This window comes from Stigmatopora argus, chromosome 7 (genome assembly GCF_051989625.1).
Source record: "Stigmatopora argus isolate UIUO_Sarg chromosome 7, RoL_Sarg_1.0, whole genome shotgun sequence".
Lineage (NCBI taxonomy): Eukaryota > Metazoa > Chordata > Actinopteri > Syngnathiformes > Syngnathidae > Stigmatopora > Stigmatopora argus.
This window is the reverse complement of record NC_135393.1, coordinates 18283659-18303225: the sequence shown is the minus strand read 5'-3', so window position 1 is coordinate 18303225 and position 19567 is coordinate 18283659. Positions and strand designations below refer to the sequence as shown.

General features: G+C 38.5%; 1 protein-coding gene across 11 annotated transcripts in view; it reads left to right on the top strand.

Moving 5' to 3' along the window:
* LOC144077528 (uncharacterized) overlaps positions 1-19567 on the top strand; it is a 178492-nt gene that overhangs the window by 18762 nt on the left and 140163 nt on the right. For 8 of the 11 annotated variants that reach the window (XR_013301033.1, XR_013301035.1, XR_013301034.1 and 5 more), the window contains exons 3-4: positions 3764-3967; positions 13318-13413. The gene's annotated coding sequence lies outside the window, so the exon portion shown is untranslated. The remainder of the gene's footprint in view (positions 1-3763; positions 3968-13317; positions 13414-19567) is intronic. The other 3 variants (XM_077605330.1, XM_077605327.1, XM_077605331.1) reach the window with 2 other exon arrangements.

Sequence of the window (19567 nt, the reverse complement as noted above, 5' to 3'; positions counted from 1 at the left end):
GTCGGCTGCTCTCTGCCCTCACTTGAAGACATTGCCAGCCCGCGTTACCTCAGCAGAGCCAAGAACATCATGGGGGACCCTTACAGCGGAATGACAAATTACAAGTCCGTAACTTACACTTATTTAGGTCTTTTGCCGATTAAACGTAGCTTATGGAGAAGCACCATCAATTTCGTCACACGCAGTTTCTGCGTGTGATGACAAGTAGGCTTTTTTGTGTTGTGGTAATGACGACATGGCCTATGTCCGATTATTATTATTTTTTCACATACTTTTCAGCCACAGGTTGCGGTATTTGCTGGTAAAATTGTCCGACAATCTCGCGTATGTTCCCGCAACCTGTTCTCCAATGTCCGTCAATGCCAGTTGCTCTTCTAATTGGGCCAACCCCTCCTGATTGGTCTCCCCGAAGACCCCTTAATCCCCCCACTTATTGAACTCGATGGCCGTCGGTGTTGTTTTTCAGCTCTCCTTTTGAACGGCAAGTCGTCATGTCGACTCATTTAACGCGATTCATTTTGTTTATTTGAACCCCCCCTTTCAAAAGAGCACCAAATGACAGTTCAAAATGAGTCAGTCCCCTGACCTAGATCCGATCGAGCATGCATTTTCACGTCTTGCTAAAAAGTCTGTGTCAAAGCATGCAAAATATCTTTTAGGGTCAAAAGCAGTACAATTGTGGTTTTTGTGGGGTACACCAAACTGGAACACTGCAGTTACTCAATGCCGGTCTGTCGATTGGTCGCCTGAGAATGTCCGAGGGGACCGCGGCGGTTGTCGTAAGGCGAACAGCTGTGGTTTTGTCAACGGTTGAAAACGTGATTGCTTCATGCTGCGGTTCGCCGCACATATCTGGACTCCATGTTGCGCTTTTTTGTGTGTTTTTTGTTTTGTTTAGTCCAATGATTAGAAGCATAGTTGATCAAATTCTCATAATGTTTACAAACACACTCGCGTGTCGCCATGGCTTTTCTTCACTATTTATTCCATTTGCGTTGCTAAGTGTTTTTTGTTGTTGTTTTTCTGAATTTTTAAGTTGCTTTGGGGATTTAAAATATGAATTCTCTATCGACCCAAAGATTAAATCACACTATTTGTAAGTGACAGGCTAGCATAGCCACAGGCAAAATCGCGTTTGGTTAGCATTGCTTCAGCTAGCATGAGTCGGCTTTAAAATGGAGCCACTTTTCGATATTTCCACCTCAAATCGACGTCAAATCAATGCCAAATGACCCGCAAACTTTAATTTAAGGTAAAAATATGAGCACTACTGCCGCAAACTGGAGCTGCGTGATTGTTTACATTTGTATTTTACTCCGCCCAAACCGGCCAATGATGCTACGATGTCAGCACGTCGTCAAATCCTAGCTAGCTCGCAAAAAAATGGCAACGGGAAAAAGGAACGACGACAAAAATGTACGGAGCAAAGGAAGCCAACTTTGGACTTTCCTGGTGCCTATAAGGAAGAGGTCAAAGGTCATAGGAGACAGCTATAATCAAAAGCATCTGGCGGTTGTTAGGTCACTGATAAAAAGGCAATGCATCAAATGTGACGTGTCTTTAGATTTAAAACAATGGCGGAATTTGTTTCATTTAAAAAAAATACGGCTGGATTGGACTCCCGTCAAGAAGCACTTAGGACGAATCCGTCGCACTTTAAGACGAAGATAACACCTTTGATGCTAACGGCACTGATTAGCAGGCGTATCTAAACGCTCGACCTTCCGATGGGATGGCCTCCAGCACCGGCGCGACCTCTGACCCTCGTAATGGGAAACTTATTTCGCCCCGGGGGCCAAAGGAACTTTTAGGGGCCCACCTGTGTTGACAATTCCATCCAGAAGCTTTGGAAAGTCAACATGAAGAAACAACTTATTGTCAGTGAATCCATGTGCTGATAAATTGACATATTTTTGTTATTTTTATTCAATTTAACTTTATTTGTTTTATCTTTATTCATTTTTTTATTTTTTTATTTTATTTGTGTTTTTATTTTGTTTGTTCTATTTTTATTGTATTTGTTTTATCTTCTATTTTATGTATTTTATTTTAATTTTATTTGTGTCATTTTTATTTTGTTTGTTCTATTTTATTTGTTTTATTTTTATTTTATTGTATCTGTTATTTTTATTCTATTTTATTTGTTTTATTTTTATTATATTGTATTTGTTTTATTTTTATTATATTATCTCTAACATTTTCATATATTTTTTTGATTATGTTAAAATACATTTTAAAATATTTCCTGAATTTAACATTCTTTTTGTTTCATTAATGAAATATACTAACTTAAATGTTTGTTTATTTCTTTAAGAAAAAAAGTAGGGATTTATTTACGTTAAGTAAAAACAGAATGTAAAAATATTGCAAAAAAAATATTTTTGCAGCGTATTTACACAAACATTGCACTTAAATCTCCTATTCTGTCAGGAAGCCTTTTTCAACCTATTTTTTTTATCCATTTTAAAATACCACATTTTTCTATTTAATACAATATTCTAGTTTGATTTCCTAATCCCCGAATCAAGAAACGTTTTGCTATATTGTCATCTAATGAATTATCCTTAACCTTGTAACCCAAATCGGGGCGTGTGTACCCCAAGTCTTTTGACCCTTTTAAATCCGAGTTTATTTCCGTACCCAAATAAGAACTCCGCCGCCGTCGCAGCCATTTTGCTATTTTAGCAGAGTTGGCCGCCATCCCATTTTGGACCGGACCCGACCGAGTGCGGAAAGACTGATAGCCACCGCCGTTTCCTGTCCGAGATGATTAAAGCGGCGGAAACCAGCGTCCGAACTCGGGAGGGCGGACCGTCCAATCCTCCCTGTACATTTTAGAGCTCACTACGCGTCATTAACGGCGGGCTACGTGGGCTGGCGGTCCCCGCCAGTTGCCAAAAACTGCTTTCACACGGAGAGAAAAGTCAGTTGAAAAGGAGTTTTGTTTCCAGCTGCCTTTTTAGGGGAGTTTCCTAATTGAGCTACTCCATCTTAGGGAAGACAATTAGCTTGCATTGATCCCGTGGAGCTAAGAGCATTCTTTGCCGTAATGGACCGGCAGGACCGGCAGGACCGGGACTGGGATGGCCCACGTAATGGTCAGGCCGCACTGGGATTGCTCGCGTAATGGTGTAATCGTGCTGGAGCCAGTTGGAGGCTAACTTAACCCACCAAAATGTACTGATGCAATTAAATGGATGCTAATAAGAGATCTGCAGTCAATCTATGTCTCTTTTATAAGAGGTGGCTCTCGAGCCGCATGCGGCTCCTGGCCAAAATGCATGCGCCTCTTTATGCCTTAGTGTATTTTGTATATACCAAATATTTCTCTTGTTTTTGTTCTCTTTTAAAACACACTCCAAATTCATCAGGGCGCATTCAAAACAAATAGAATTTTTTTTAAATTATTTGGCAGATTGTTTTTTTTTTTCATGCTTTGACATAGTTTAAAATTTGGGCTCTTTCTGTCGACTTTGTTATCCAACTTTGCTATATTACATGCACAGAATAAACAACATAAGAAATAATTTAATTTGTCTTTGTGTGTGTGTTGCACAATAAAAGAGTCAGAAGGATAGATAAAATATATATATATAAACTATATAAGAATATGTATAGCCAACGGAAATATGTGCAAATGAAATCTAATCTAATGTGTCTAAGTAAACCCTATAGTAAATAAACATATCTATCAAAAAGGTAATAGGTATATTTATTATGTGTGTATATATCTATTCATGTATTTTTTTTCTTTCATTTTCAGCAGAGTTTATCCTCGTCAGGATTGTGGGGTGCTGGAGCCTTCAGGAAAAAGGCGGACAACACCCATGACTGGTCGCCACTCAGTCTTAAGGCACACAGAGAGACGGTTTTGACAGTCACAACCGCATCGCCACCGAGTGGGAATCAATCCCACGGTGCGTGCACCCGAGTCAGGAAAAATAATCACCGGGCGCTGTATACACAGGTATGTTTAAAGATATATGGATAAAAATGTTTGTGCATATATGTACAGTAATCCCTCAAATGTCGCGGTTAATAGAGACCAGACATGGCCGCCGCAATAATTGAAAAATCGCAAGGTAGGGTCACTCCTATTATTATAACAATTTATTTATTTATTTAGTAGCAAGTGGCATTTTAGCGTGGATTTTCCCATTTTTATGAACTAAAATTAAAAAAAAAAGGAATAGCAGAAAAAAAAAGTGCGATAAATGAAGTCGCAATAATTGAGGGAATACTGTATATATTTGACCTATATGAGTGTGTGTCTACGTACATATGAAATGAATAGGGAATTATTGTAGGTAGAAATGTTCCGATACATTTTTTTTTTGCCGTACTGATCTGATGCCCTTATTTTTAGACTAGCAAAAATAATGAAAACTCATATTTTCCTTTGCGTTAATAATCCTCAGGAAATGCTCTGTTAATAACAGTCGTTTGGAAAGAAATATGTCGTCCCCCACAGTGGACATTTTTGTCCACTGATTTTGATTTACAGCAACCAAAAATCGTGAAGACCGGATTGTTTTCGATACGATCCGACACTCCAAAAATAGCCGTTTCGAATCGGAAACGAGAAATAACCGCAGCGCGTATAAAAGGGCGGCGCTGGACGTCTAATGCGTTTCAAGTGGAAATGATTTGCTGTAAATCCCAGCGTTCCAGAATTGGAGCCGGGGGTCTCATGTCGCACGTCCAAGGGAAACATGCACCCCGCTGACCCGCGGGGGAATGTCCGCGTGGGGCCTCTCGGGGGACATCCCATAGTTGAGGGCATGGGATCATTTCATTACGTTAGGAAAACATGGACGCTTTTACAGTAGATGTCTTTTCGAGACACTTTTGGCTGCAAGGGATGCAACGTGATTGTTCACGTTGAGCAACTTTTTTAGAGGCGGATACAGTAATACGTCCATTCACTTATTGCAAATTTCCTGAATTTTTTTTCTGCTACTGATAATTTTAAAAAAATATTTTGTCCCTAAAAAAAATTCTGCTATTGATTATTAAAAAATGTATTTTTTTTGTTTTTTTTTCAGCTATTGATTATTTAAAAAATATTTTTTTGTATTTTTATTTATTTTTACTTCAGACGCCAAGTCTTGTGTATACGTTTATCGTCTATAAATGACTTTGGAGGCCAAAATGAAAGCGTGAGAATTTTGCGAGCGGTCGCCGACCTTGGCTAAAAGCCCGGCGTATCGCCACCGTGAAAAAAAAAAAGGGGGAGGAGCAGTGTTAGGAAACTTAAGACGTTCAGAAGAGAACATATTTCTGTTCAAAAAGATAACATTGTGGATTTTTTTGTGAAAAACACCAATCACATATGTTATTGCTGCTTGAATGATATTTTATTTTAAAATGAAAATATTTAGTCAGAGAAAAATGTCACCTAAACTAAGAAATAAATGTACACACAAAGTAACTAAGGACTTTCAATATGATTTTATATCTCTTTTATATTGTCCGTTTACATATTTAATCAAGCAAAAACTTATGTCATTATAAAAGCAATGAAAAATACTATTTCTTATAACCTCATTTTACTTAAGCATGTTAAGAATTAGTCATTTAAATGAAAAGTACTATTTCTTATAACCTCATTTTACTTAAGTATGTTAAGAATTAGTCATTTAAATGAAAAGTACTATTTCTTATAACCTCATTTTACTTAAGCATGTTAAGAATTAGTCATTTAAATGAAAAATACTTTTTCTTATAACCTCATTTTACTTAAGCATGTTAAGAATTAGTCATTTTATGTGCTTTGGAAAATACATTTTTGCTTTTTAGTCAAATGCAAAATAGTTTGCGTTCACGATTTGATCAAAAAGTAATAGGCAATGTCAAAAATAATGATTTAATTAAGAATATTACCTACTGTTGCTTCATAGATGTGACAAAACGAACTCGGAAAAAAGCCCAAATATGACTTGTAATTTTTACAAATGAGCAGTAGATGGCAGCCTTGCATCGTTTTTGCGCACTGTTGCTTTGATTGAAATGCGCCTCTCTCTATAAATCACCCAATTCACACATTCCTCCAAATTTGCGCCCAATCAAACATTTACACGCTCGCTTGGGGTTGTCAATCGCCGACCTCGCCGACTCGAGAAAGCGAGAAAATCCGCCTCTTCCACCCGAGCCGAGCGACAAAAGCGCCGAAAACGAGCCGAGTCGTCATAAATCAGTCACGAGCCAAGAACAAAAGGAGGACGCCGCGTCCTCGCCGTCTCATTGGCCCCCCTGGCGGATGGCGTTCTGAGCGCCGGTGATGAAAGCCACCAGCCGGGGTCCCACCAGCGCGGACCCCCGGTCGCTACCGCCGCGTCGTGAAAGACTCCCCCTCATTTAGAAAGGGGGGGGAAAAAAGAAAGTCGGGTTTTGCCTTTTAATGAAGGCCTTAGTGACTTCAACGCTTTAAAGTTGCACTTGACAGGTATATTTAAGTTCACCAAGTTTGACCAGATGGGGCATGTATATTGGATCAAGGCGCCCCAACGCCACGCCGGAGAAGAAATGTATCAAACAAGAGTTGGATGGGAGGTTTGGGGGCGCCTTGTGGGTAAAAACAGCGCCTGGATCTGGCGCCGGATTAAATGAGACGGGCGGCTAATTGTTAATATTCATCGATATGTCGAACGGCGTCTTCAAAAATGCAGCGGGGAGCCAGGCCTCCGCGATTCTTTCATGGTTCGCCGGCGTCTCTCCACGGGCCAAACAAACCCGCGCGAGCGAAAGGGATCAAACGCGAGCGGCGGCGGGCGGGCCGCCCGACGAGCGCCGGCGTTGGACCGCGGCCCGAAGTTGGTTTGCGCGCAAAGTTCGACGCCTGGGGCGTTAGAGGTTTGGCGTCTTTTTTTTTGTTTTGTTTCGGAGAGCGATGATGTTTTTTTTGGAGACGCTGAAGCAAAATGGCCGACTTTTTTGGGGTGTCCTGTCGCGACAAAATTGCATGTCAATACGTCAAGTTGGGATCAGATCTAATTAAGAAAATTGGTGATTGAGGCTTATTTTCCTTTTAAAAAAATATATTTATATATAAACATCTGCTTGAAACTAAATAGACTTACTTGTATTCAGTTTTTAAACTCTTATAATATATAATATTTATATATATAATACAAAAACAGTTCAGAGTCCCCCAAAAGTGACACTTGTTAACCTCAACATTCTTGAGTTTTGCGCTTGCTCCCTCTAGCGGCCATGGTTAAAAGTGACCCTCGCTGACCATATTATTAGGAATTCTTGCGTCATAAAAAAAATTTCTAATATGAATAGGCATTCGGTCCATTTAAATGCAGTTCAACGTTTGTCGCCGTCAATAGCGGCGAATCAGTTAAGACCGTCCCGCTAAAAAAGGGCTGACCTCCACGCCGGACCGGCTCCGGCGCCCCGGATCCCTCCCGCCGTTAGCCGTGGAGGTCGTCTCCTCCTCGCGCTCAGATGGGTTCTTGAGTGAGCGCTTAGGATTTCAAAGCAGTGGCCGCCGCTCTTTTGCTTCTGTGAATTAATCATCAAAAGGAGACGCGAGTGGAAGGAGAGGAAGGAAGGAACCGGGCCTTCCAAAATCAATGGAGCCGTCCGCCAGACGCCAGCAGGAGGAAGAGGAGGAGGAGGCGGAGCCTTTGTGGGCCTTCCTTCACTCATCTGTGCAAGTGCACCTACTAAACTGTCTCCTTCAATTGGCGTCACGAGTACAACGGGGGGCCCCGGCCACGAATGGTGAATGGGGAAAGCCAAGAGGAAACAGTCCAACAAGTCACCCTGTCAGTTACCCAAAGTCAGATGAAATGACCCTAAATCCACCACCAGTGATCTTGTCAATAACCGAAAATCTACCCGGAAATGACTTGTCAAAGACCCAAAGTCGACCCGGAAGTGACTTGTCAAAGACCCCCCAGTCCACATGGAAGTAACATGTCAAAGACCCCCAATCCACCCGAAAATAACATGTCAAAGACCCCCAATCCACCCAGAAGTAACATGTCAAAAATCCCAAATCCACCTGGAAGTAACATGTCAAAGACCCCAAACCCACACGGAAGCAACTTGTCAAAGACCACAAATCCACCCGGAAGCAACTTGTCAAAGACCCTAAATCTACCCAGAAGCAACTTGTCAAAGACCCTAAATCTACCCGGAAGTAACATGTCAAAGACCTCAAATCCACCCGGAAGCGACTTGTCAAAGACCCCAAATCCACCCGGAAGTAACATGTCAAAGACCCCCAATCTACCCGACAATAACATGTCAAAGACCCCCAATCTACCCGAAAATAACATGTCAAAGACCCCCAATCCACCCAGAGGTAACATATCAAAGATCCCAAATCCACCTAAGTAACATGTCAAAGACCCCAAATCCACCCGGAAGCGACTTGTCATAGACCCTAAAGTTCAAATGTGTTTCCTGTCACAAGCCTTTTGAAAGCAGAAGTCACGGCTCAACTTTTGAAATCTTTGGGCGGCCCGATCTTTAATGAATGAACGTCTTGGTAAAGCAACCACGGCGCAGTCGCCCGCCCGCCCGTGCATGCATGCGTGCGTGCGAATTACCTTGCCGCGTTTTGATTATTCCTCCGGCCCTCGGGTCAGGCCTCATCCGCCATCCCAAAAGTGATAATTACCCACACGCTTATCGATCGCCATATTGATGCGCGGCTAATTGTTTTTCTCCTTTGCATTTATTTATTCAATCCATATTTCCACGCCGGCGCTTCGACCTCCAGCCGGCGAGGGGAAAACACTCATTAGGCCTGATCAAAATCCGCCATTTCCTCCACCAAGCATGACTTATGCATGATTAGCAAATGTATTAATTGGATATTGTACGCCGCACGTCGCGTTTGACCCCGACGCGACCTTGGATGGCGTAGGTCGGCCTCCGGAGGCCCTCGGCTAAAGGTTCGGCTCCTCCTTTTATCGATCCGTTGCGTTACGCTTTAAGACGAGGAGCGCCCGTTATTATTTTTAACATTAATAATTATTGGATTTTTTTCGTTGTTGATGTACTTGAAAATTCCGCTTGGATAAATTAGTCAGTCCTTGGTGTAAACTCAAGGTCTTTTGCCATGAGATTGGGAAATAGTCAAATGCACTCATTCATCATTGCGTGCGTAATATGGAGTTATTTGGATTTTATTTTGAAAACAAATTGAGCCCTTTGGAGCAGTAAAAATGTTTTACATCTCAAATTTTAACACAAAAACAGGTGTTCTACCTCATTTGAATAAATTATTTTTATTATTTTGGTGTACCTAGAACACTCAAATTCATGTTTTGACCTGCCAATTTAAGAAAAAAAAGTTTTTGAGTGTTACACCCCCTTTTTAGGAAGTTTTTTTTCATATTTCGAATCCTGCATTTTAGCAGGTCTGCACTTAAAACTGAGAAAATATTATAAACCAAAACCTCTTTACTAAGTGATGAATGAAAAATACATTGATTATTACTGTACTTTTATGTCCATTTGTATATTTTATTAAAAACAAACAAACCACAAAAAAATCACAATAATCATCGTGTCGCATCAGGAAGATTCGGGTTCAAATCCCGACCTGTCCGTGTGTCCGAGGCTAGGTAATTTAGCAGGTGTTACCGTGGACCTGGCGTTGGCGACGGCGTCTCGCCCGCCGGTCCGGGAAGCGGCGAGGAATACCGATGGCCTGGCGGATAAGCCCCGCCCCCTCGCCATCCCTTTGAGCTCCTCTCTGGCATCTTTTCCCCCTCCTGCCAGTTTCCTCATCTGCCGCTTGTGAAGTTGACAACAAAGACCTCCTCGGGGTCCTCCTTGATGCGAGACCCGCTCTTGATCTTTTCTTTTTCTTTCTTTTTTTCCCGTGTTTTTTGGAGCGCCGCGCTACTTTCATATTCCGCGGGCGCGCTATTTACACGGGGCAAGATAAAGAAACGGAGGCCCGCTTTCATGTGCCCAGGAACCATGTTAATAGCCCGGTCGGGGGGCGCTTGAGACCGCGGCCGGACCCCGACAAAATGTCCGTCTTTGCTTAATAAGGTCATTTGTTGGTTCGACATTTGCTGATAACTGTTGAAAATGTTGTTCTGGTTGCTACTTTTTGTTATGTTCCAAGGAGTTCTGGGAAATATTTTGGTCCAGGAAAACTTCATAGATTTTAGTCTGTTTAAAAACTCCAGTTTTAGTGTCAGTCAACAAAACAAAGTTACCATCAACAAAAAGTAGACGCCCTCTTTCACCAAAAACTCAACAGTTTTCAGTCTTGACACATAAATTGAAAAATATCGCATCCTATCTAACAGACATTTAACCAACTGTCCCCCCCATGGCCACAAGAAGACAAAGGACTTAGACTAAAACTCCCATTTTCTTGTTTTTTTATTTATTTATTCGAAGCAGAGGAACTATTTTCACTGTGATTACAGTATTTTAAGTAGTTAGATTTTGAAATATATACGTTATATTTAGATATTTGACATGCTTATAGCTGTAATCTATGCATCTATGTATGTATGGGTGTGTGTGTGTGTATGTTAAGATTGTGTCGCTACGTTTGTCCAAACCGTGCAACGTAGAGAGTTGAATTTTTTTATGGTGGCCAGAAACATTCTGTCGCATCCTATTAGACGTTTTCACTTTCTCCAAGTGTGTAAACTCAATCTTTTATTTGTTAAGCACCCATTTTTCAAAAGAGAATTTTTTAATGCAATTTCTTCATCTTCTCTAAGTGTGTAAACGCAATCTTTTATTTGTTAAAAACCCATTTTTCAAGAGAATTTTTTAAATGCAATTTCTTCATCTCTAAATGTGTAAACTCAATCTTTTATTTGTTAAACACCCATTTTTCAAAAGAGAATTTTTTTAATCGCGCAACAATTGTCTTTTGGTTCTAAACAGGTTGATTGACAGAAAGCTCCAAATTATATTATTTGCCACATGTCTAGTAAGTCAAATTATCTACTTCCGTCTTTCCTCATTACAGAATTTGACTTCTTGTATTTAAGAAATATACACTTTGTACTTGTATTTCTGGATAGGTGCGAAAACATGTATTGTGGTAGTTATGAAGGGGCTGATCTTACGTCACGGTTTTTCGTTTATCCATGTTTACATTGACCGCGATATTCGAGGGATTACTGTATCCATCCCTCCATCCAACCACACTTGATGCCAGGCATCCTATTCAGACCTTTCGTTGCCAAGCCAGCCATCACCGAGCGGCCTGTCATCGCAGTCGCCCCGTCCAGTTACATCCACCCCCCCCTCGCATCCGTTCCTCTTCCCTGCCTTAGCGCCCCTGCCACGACCCCCGCCTCTACGCCGAGAAATCTCCGAAGAGCTAATTAGAGGCGGAACCCAGTCCAGGAACAGCCAGCGGAGCGAGATTGGCACCGGATCCAGCTTTATCGGTCAAGGCCTGACGGGAGGGGTGACGGCGCCTCGTCGAGCGACGGACGAAAAAAAAATTAGCGCTGCTCTCGTTGCCCCGCGGGCTATCGACGTAGCGCCAAAAACGTCAGGGAACAGTTCACGGGTCGCAATCGCGCCGTTGTATGACAAATTCTGTAATCCGGGAAGACGGAAGTACATCATTTGACTTACTATACGTGTGGCAAATAATATAATTTGGAGTTTTCTGTCAATCAACCGTAAATTTGCCTAAATTGAAATGTGTTCTTGGTAGAATGCTAACGTTTTTGGTTTGCTCTTGCGCAGAATTTCAGATCTGAAGCAAAAATGTAGTCTGCCGTGTTTTGTTGTTTGGAGCGTGTCGTCGTAACGATGATGACTCTTTCATGAGGATCGTTTATTTATTTAGTCGAGGAAAAATCAAGTCAAGAGCTGGGAGTAATTAGCAGCGGCGGGTGAGGGGTGCCGTGACACCGGCTCGTTGGGATCGGCCGAGTAGCTCCGTATTGATTTAGCTCTGTGGTTGTTAGCGGCTCGCGTACACACCGCTAATGTGTCCACAAAGCCAAAGTCTCCCATGTCGAAAAAACATTTTTTTTAAAATTTATTTTGGCTTTTGTCATTTTGTGATCCAAAATGTTGGGCCGTTATTTTTTCCCCCAAAAGTGACCTTCCTGTTGTGCTTACCATCAAGGCCAAACTAGTTTTTGGACATTAAAAGCTAATGTTTTTCAAAACCCATTTTCCCCTTTTTCCATTTCGCATCACACGATAAACACAACGAGTCTACATGCTTTTTTTCCATTGAGTCATAAGCTCTTTTACGTCATTGTTCGATCCACATTACTGATATTTGTGGGTAAAATTTCAATAGTCAGAATGATCTTTTATTCCATTTGTTTTTTTTTTACTGTTGTTTTTTTAAATGGGAAAGACAAATAAATGTGCTGATTTTTATTTGACACATTGTACATTTTTAAAATTATTCTGTTATTTCCTTTCTTTGATTTCAATATATATTATCACATTTGAAAATTATTCTATTATATCTTTTCTATGGTTTTAATGTATATTACAGTCATACCTCTACTTACAAAATTAATTGGTTCCAGAACTTTTTTCGTAACTTGAACATTTTGTAAGCAGATCAGTACTTTATATGTAAATTCTCTAATTCGTTCCACAGTTCTCACACAACTACCAACTAAAACCTTTAAAATTGGTCAACATGTCCCAATTTTGTTAGAAAGATGTGAGAAATACACGGAAATGAGAGAAAATAATCATAAAATTATTTATTAATATCACAAAAATGAGTATATATACAAAATCTACCCGTGTTGAAACGCATGGCTACAATTCGTAAGTAGAGGTATGACTATATTACCTTTTTTAAAAACTATTTTAACATAAACATTTTGGCCTTTTTTTTAAATAAACATGACAATACTTATGACAACTTTCTACCCGCCCAAAATATGAATGATTAATTCTACCATGACTATTTACAAAGCCATTTTGATATGCTTTAACAATAACCACGAACACAAACATCCGCCTTTTGTGACTTTGACACCGTTCGTCATTTTCATCTTCATCCGTACAATTTAATTTTTATTTACTCTCGTGGGAACGCCGCCTCGGCGCTCGAGTTAGCGGCGACGCTAAGTGAACGTGACAGCCTTGGACGCCGGTGACCTTGCGTTGGGGCCGCCACGTTACATTTCTGCAGGCGACCCGCAAGGGTTTTTTCTTTCTTTCTTTCTTTTTTTTCCCCCCCAAAGCATCATCTTAACTATTTATTAGGCACTCATTTAACTGATTGACTGCGAGCGAGTCCAGATTCTCCCAGGATGTGTTGTTGTTGTACTAGTATGATGGGATGGATGCTATCTAACACACTTTTTATGACTTTGTTTCCAGGTTTTGATGCTAAAAATCCACCAGACGTAACCCAGAATAATCCCAAAATCAACAAGAAGTGATCCAAATGACAAGAAGTGATCCAAATGCTATACAGTAAGTCAATTATCAGTAGGAAATGTCTGTCAAAATCTCTCAAGTATAAGCCTTATGCTTGTCTTATTTAGTTTGTTCTGCAAAGTATATTTTCACACTATTGAAACTAAAATTAAAACATGCCAGCCCCCCCAGTTTAACTGAATTAAACGTCTAATGCTGTCAGAGTTAATATTATTATTTTTTTAAATGCATGTATACATTTTAAAAACACGATCTTTGTTTTTCACCCGATTCCAATCCTCCAATTTTCAATCACATGACCAAAACTGTAGAAATTGCTATAAAAAATATTTTTTTTTATTATCGTTAAAAAAATAATGCTTTAAAATAATGAAAATAAACAAATCTATACATTTATATTACGTAGTTTTTATTATTTTTAATGGCCAAAATGTTCTGTTTTATGCAATATTTTTTCAAATATTAAATCCAAATTGCATCGTTAAAAAGATAATGTTTTAAAATAATGAAAATAAATAAATCTATACATCTATATTATGTATTTTTTTATTATTTTTAATGGCCCAAATCGTCTGTTTTATTCCATATTTTTTCAAATATTAAATCCAAATACCATCGTTAAAAAACAATACTTTAAAATAATGAAAATAAATAAATCTATACATCTATATTACTTGTTTTTTACTATTTTTAATGGTCAAAAGTTTCAGTTTTATTCCATATATTTTCAAATATTTAATCCAAATGGCATTGTTTTTTTATTTATTTTTATTAAATGATATTCCTGTTTTTTTAACTCATTGACAGTCCTAGATGTGGAATATTAAAATTGTGTGTCACATAACCCAAAAATACTATAATGAGGATATCTTGGGATGTGGTAAAAAAACAAACAAACATTAAATAAAATAAAAATGACCCAAAAAAGTTGCTCGTCTTACAAAGGTTTAGAAAAAAATCCTTGGTAATTTATGAATTGACAATGATGGTATATAATAGTTTCCATCCAGTATTGATTTTCCTTCGCCGAATAAATCAAAAAAGCGCGTTTGGGTCCCTGGCTCGCTGATTATTTACCCTCCAAAGTCAATATTTCAAATTCATAAAATGCTAAACACACGAGCTCGGGGAAGCGTCTGTTTTTCAAACTTTGACTTGGCACAAGTCATAGATTAGAGATGTCAGTTTCAACGTAAAAAAAAAATTGGGAGGGGGGGGCAAAAATACGGGGATGTCCCCCGGGGGGGTGCCGTAGCCCGCGGCCGTGTTCCTCTTACCTTAGGCGGGAGGCAGGGAGAAAATGAAAAAAAAAAAAAAAGGAGAAAAAGAGAAAGCTGATGCTTGAAGTCATTCTGCATCCGTCTGAAAATAATTGGTCAGAAAAATGGCGAAAGAGGAATAGCTTGCAGACAAAAATGCATTTGGAAAGGGGAAAAAATGTAAAGATGCGTAGCTAAGGTACATTAAACAGTTAGTTTTTTTTTTACATGTATTTATTTGCGCCCAATTTATTCGGGGTGGGAGGGCTGGCAGTGATCTGTGGCGGTCAAATGGGGGACTATCCAGTTAAGTTTTTTTTTTTTTTTGTATTCCTATCAGTATGTTTTTAAATCGCAGTAACAAATGAATATCAAATATTTAATAATGACAAATTTATTTTGTTTAAAATTAGTCATTTAAATAAGAAAATGAATATATGGGGTCAAAAACTTATTTAAGTGAATAAATGAATTTTCTGCCATTAAATATTTTTTTTAAATATATTTTTTAGGTGAAAAATTAAAAAAAATAGGCAACACATTTTGTTTATTTTATTTTTCGCCCTTGAATAAATGAAACTGCACAGCAAAAGAAATCCTATTTTTAAAAGTACTTCAAAATAGTAACTAGAAGTAAAAAAGGTGTATTTTAAAATTCTTGGTAAATAAAAATATTTTAAAAATATCATAAATGCAAAGATGGTAGCTCAAATTTTAAATGAACCCTAACAGAGTAGAACCAAAAATATTGGAACGCTATGTTTAGTTAAATGGAAAAAAATATTCGTAACACCTTATAACAGGTTGAAATTATAATTATTAGACTACATACACATTTAGAAAATCATTATACTAAAAAACAGACGAGACTGATACATTTTGAAACGTAAATTAAACCCAAAGAGTAATAAAACAATCGTATGTTTTAATTGTTGCAAAATGGATTGTACAGTCAACATCAAAACAAAATATATGTAAAAATTTTAACGGCCACTTTAACGCAATTCATCCTCTTAATGAAGGCATATAGATCATTTCTTACTACCCCAAAAATATCACGTCTCCATTTGTCATTCTTTTTGGCCGCACGAAAAGGAAGCAGAAGAAAGTGTGTGTGGGTTTGTGTGTGTTTTGGGACGACAATACCACTGGGTTTATCTCTCCTTTCTCTTTTTCTACCTGTACGGCGAAAATTAAGGGCGGAAAAATCATTATTCTGGGAAGGAGACGTCTCGGGTTTGATCCCGGCGCCAATCAAAGCCTGCTTAAACATTCACTTTTAAAATTCCAAGCCCATTGTACTTTTTATGGAAATTTCTGGCCTGCCTGCCTGCCTGCCGCATCCATCCTTTCCTCTGCCGTCTCTCCCGTCTCCCGTCTCCCGTCTCCCGTCTCCAGTTCCTCTGGCATCCCCGTAGATATCCCGCGCTCCGGCCTTCATTACGATTCTCCCGCGCAGGAGAAATGAAGGGGGAAAGATGTAAATTTGCCCGGAAAAACAAAAAAAAAAAGCTTTCAGATCTTCCCTGCTTTTCTTTCTTCTCTAACGGGGGAGAAAGCGCCTCCACACCGGGGCGTGACACACCCAAATTTCTTTATAAGTCTTACGACGGTATTGTTCCCTAAAAAAAAAAGACCGGGAGAACTTTGGTAAAAGTGGATTTACCGTATTTACACGCATACAAGCCCACCCTGGATGTTGTGTTGGTGAATTATTGAATTGGATGCTTTTATTTTCATTGTAGTAGTATAGCACAGGTGTCAATGTGGCGGCCCGGGGGCCAAATCTGGCCCGCCGCATCATTTTGTGCGGCCCGGGAAAGTAAATGATGAGTGCCGACTTTCTGTTTTAGGATCAAATTCAAATGAAGAGTATAGATGTATATTAATTTTCCTGATTTTCCCCCTTTTAAATCAATCATTGTCATTTTTTAATCCATTTTTTCCTGTGTTTTTAGTTCAAAAATCATTTTGTAAAATCTAAAAATATATAAAAAAAGCTAAAATAAACATTGTTTTAGATCTATAAAAAACGGAATATTCAGGGCTTTTAATCCAGTTCTTTTAATCCATTTATATATAAGATTTCAAAATCAAGGCTACAATGTTAAAATGTAGACGGCAGCGCCCGACCTCATTCGCATTCGCTTGCGTCATGACGTCATCGTGCCATGGCGGTGTCAACTTGCAGTTTCGTGCATGTCGTGTTTTTATGCGCATATAAGCCGTACCCTCGATTCAGTCATTTTTTTGTCCGACAAAAGTGGCTCATATGCGAGTAAATCCGGTAAGCGTTAGGGAAATGTTCCCAATCCCTTTATATGAGGGATTTTTCTCGCCCGTATGCTAATGCTACGCTAGCCGTGTTCCGCTCTTGACCCCCGATGGGGCTGTCCCACTAAATATTTCACAGCCTTTCTCGTATTTCCCCGCCGCTTCCCGCACGCTGCTTTTGATGTTTTTGTTGCACGCGGGGATCGCCGCGAAATCACCCTTTCATGCGCCGCGAACGTAACGTTGCGTTCCGAACGTTCGCCGTCCGCCCTCCGCGGGTGCGACTTTGATAAAAGCGACAGACGGTGGTGCCGGAGAGGTCTCCGGGAGGCCGATTAGCGGCGGGGAGCCGGCTCGCTAATGAGGAGAAACGCCGCTAGATTAGATTACATCGGGATTGGTCTCGCAAGATTTTTTGGATAAAAACAAGCGAAGGTGGTGAAATATTTGGAAATATTTGGTGGTCAATAGTGTTCCGCTAGCTAGCATAACATTAGCATGCATGCTAGAAGGTGATTGGGAAATAGCCCCTCGTAAAAAAAAAATGTTTACAGATTAGATTAAATCGAGATTGGGGTCAAGATTTTTGGACAAAAACAAGCGAGAGTGGTGAAATATTTGGAAATATTTGGTGGTCGAGAGTGTTCCGCTAGCTAGCATAACATTAGCATGCACGCAAGAAGGTGATTAGGAAATGGACACTCGTTAAAAAAATGTCTTCAGATTAGATTCTTGCGAGATTGGGTTCAAGATTTTTGGACAAAAACAAGGGTGGTGAAATATTTCGTGCGCGAGAGTGTGATGCTAGCTAGCATAGCATTCGCATGCTCGCAAGAAGGTGATTGGGAAATAGTCCCTCGTTCAAAAAAAATGTGTTCAGGTATTTATTTTGCAGCAAAAGTTGTTTTTGGACAAAAATCTGACTTTTTTGCAAAGCAAGGGTTGAGATTTTAGTAAGATTTTGAACATAATTTGAGAGGGTAACTTTTGAGATTTTTTTAGTGGTGTATATAAATTATTTGAAAATTTGGTTTAAAATATATGAGAATGGTTTTAACGGCATTCTGTGCAAAATCGCTTAAATTTAAATAGCCTGAAATTTTCATATTAATCAATATTTTGCATGGATTGTCTGTCAAAGTTGTGGAAAATGTACCCAGTAAAAAAATAAATAATAATACCAATAAATTAAGGTAACCAAAAAAGTTCTGTCCAGGGGAAATGTCTTATCAAAACAATAATCATTTAAAAAAAATTACTAACATTTTTGATCATGTTTGCATTCCCGTTTAAAAAAAAATCCTACAATTTGCTGTAATAATTTGATGAAATATTAATATTAATGGCTAACCCTCCGTACATAGTAAGTAAAGTGTCCAAACACCTTAATTGCGTATAGTGTGACTTTTTGCAAATTTTCTAAATTTCCTGTCAGAAATGAAATGATCTCCAAGATTCCATATTTTTAATAAGTTTTGACGTTGCGATGGCGAATCCGCCGTGACACAGATACATAAATGTGAGTGACGCCAACCTAGTTATCCAACTTTTTCAATTATTCATCAATGTGAAATTGCGTTTGACTGGAGACGCACGACGCCGAGTGGGAGGGGCCCTCTGCGGGGCCGCCGCCCCTCCGCCGACTCGGTGGTACCAACGCGTGACGACAAACCACGTCCTCATCGGGAGACCATTTGTAAGAAGGCAAAATTCCCATGAATCATTTAGTGACAGTTTGTCAAAATTTATCAAAGCAATATTGGCTTTTCTCCAGGAAAATTATTTGCAACGGGCTGCCAAAAACTATTGGTTTTTTATTGGCCATTTAACATTTTATTTTTTATTTTTTTTTGCAATTCGGCGACTCGTGCACCGATTTACGGAATTCTTTACTCTTTTATTATTCTGGGTTTTTATCGTTTTGACTAAAAAAGTGCCCACTGAGAAATGTTGGACTCTAAATATTATTGAATGTATGATTTTTTTTTTCCAAAGAAAATAGCTCATAATACGTTTATTTTTTTGGATTAAAGAAAAATTAGGTTATAAAATTAATTGTTTATTGTCAAGCGTATTAAAATTCAGATAAATTAGCATTGAAACAGTTTTAGCTTCTTTGTTTACTTTTTGTTTTGGATTTTAAATATTTTAATAAATTGATCAGAATTTTAAAATAGCAAAATATTCAACAATATACATATCCAGATAAGTTGTCATTATCTAATATGTATGATGTATTTTTTAATTAAAATATAATGTATTTTTAATACATTAAAAATGTATTTTTTAATTATAAAATAATGTATTTTTAAATTATAAAATAATGTATTTTTAAATGATAAAATAATGTTTTAAATTATAAAATAATGTGTTTTTTTATTATAAAATAATGTATTTTTAATTATAAAATAATGTGTTTTTTAATTATAAAATAATGTATTTTAACATTTAAAAATAATTATCAAAGCGCTTACTGTTTTGCTCTTTTGGTATGCTTACTTCAAATATATAAAATATATATGTATTTTTAAAAAGTATAATTTGTGATTTTGGTTTTTCAAAGTAAAAAAAATAGGAGAAGCATGGATTTCCTTTTTTAGATAGAAAATATTTCACAAAATAACGGGATAAAATATATATAAACATAAAATACCTTT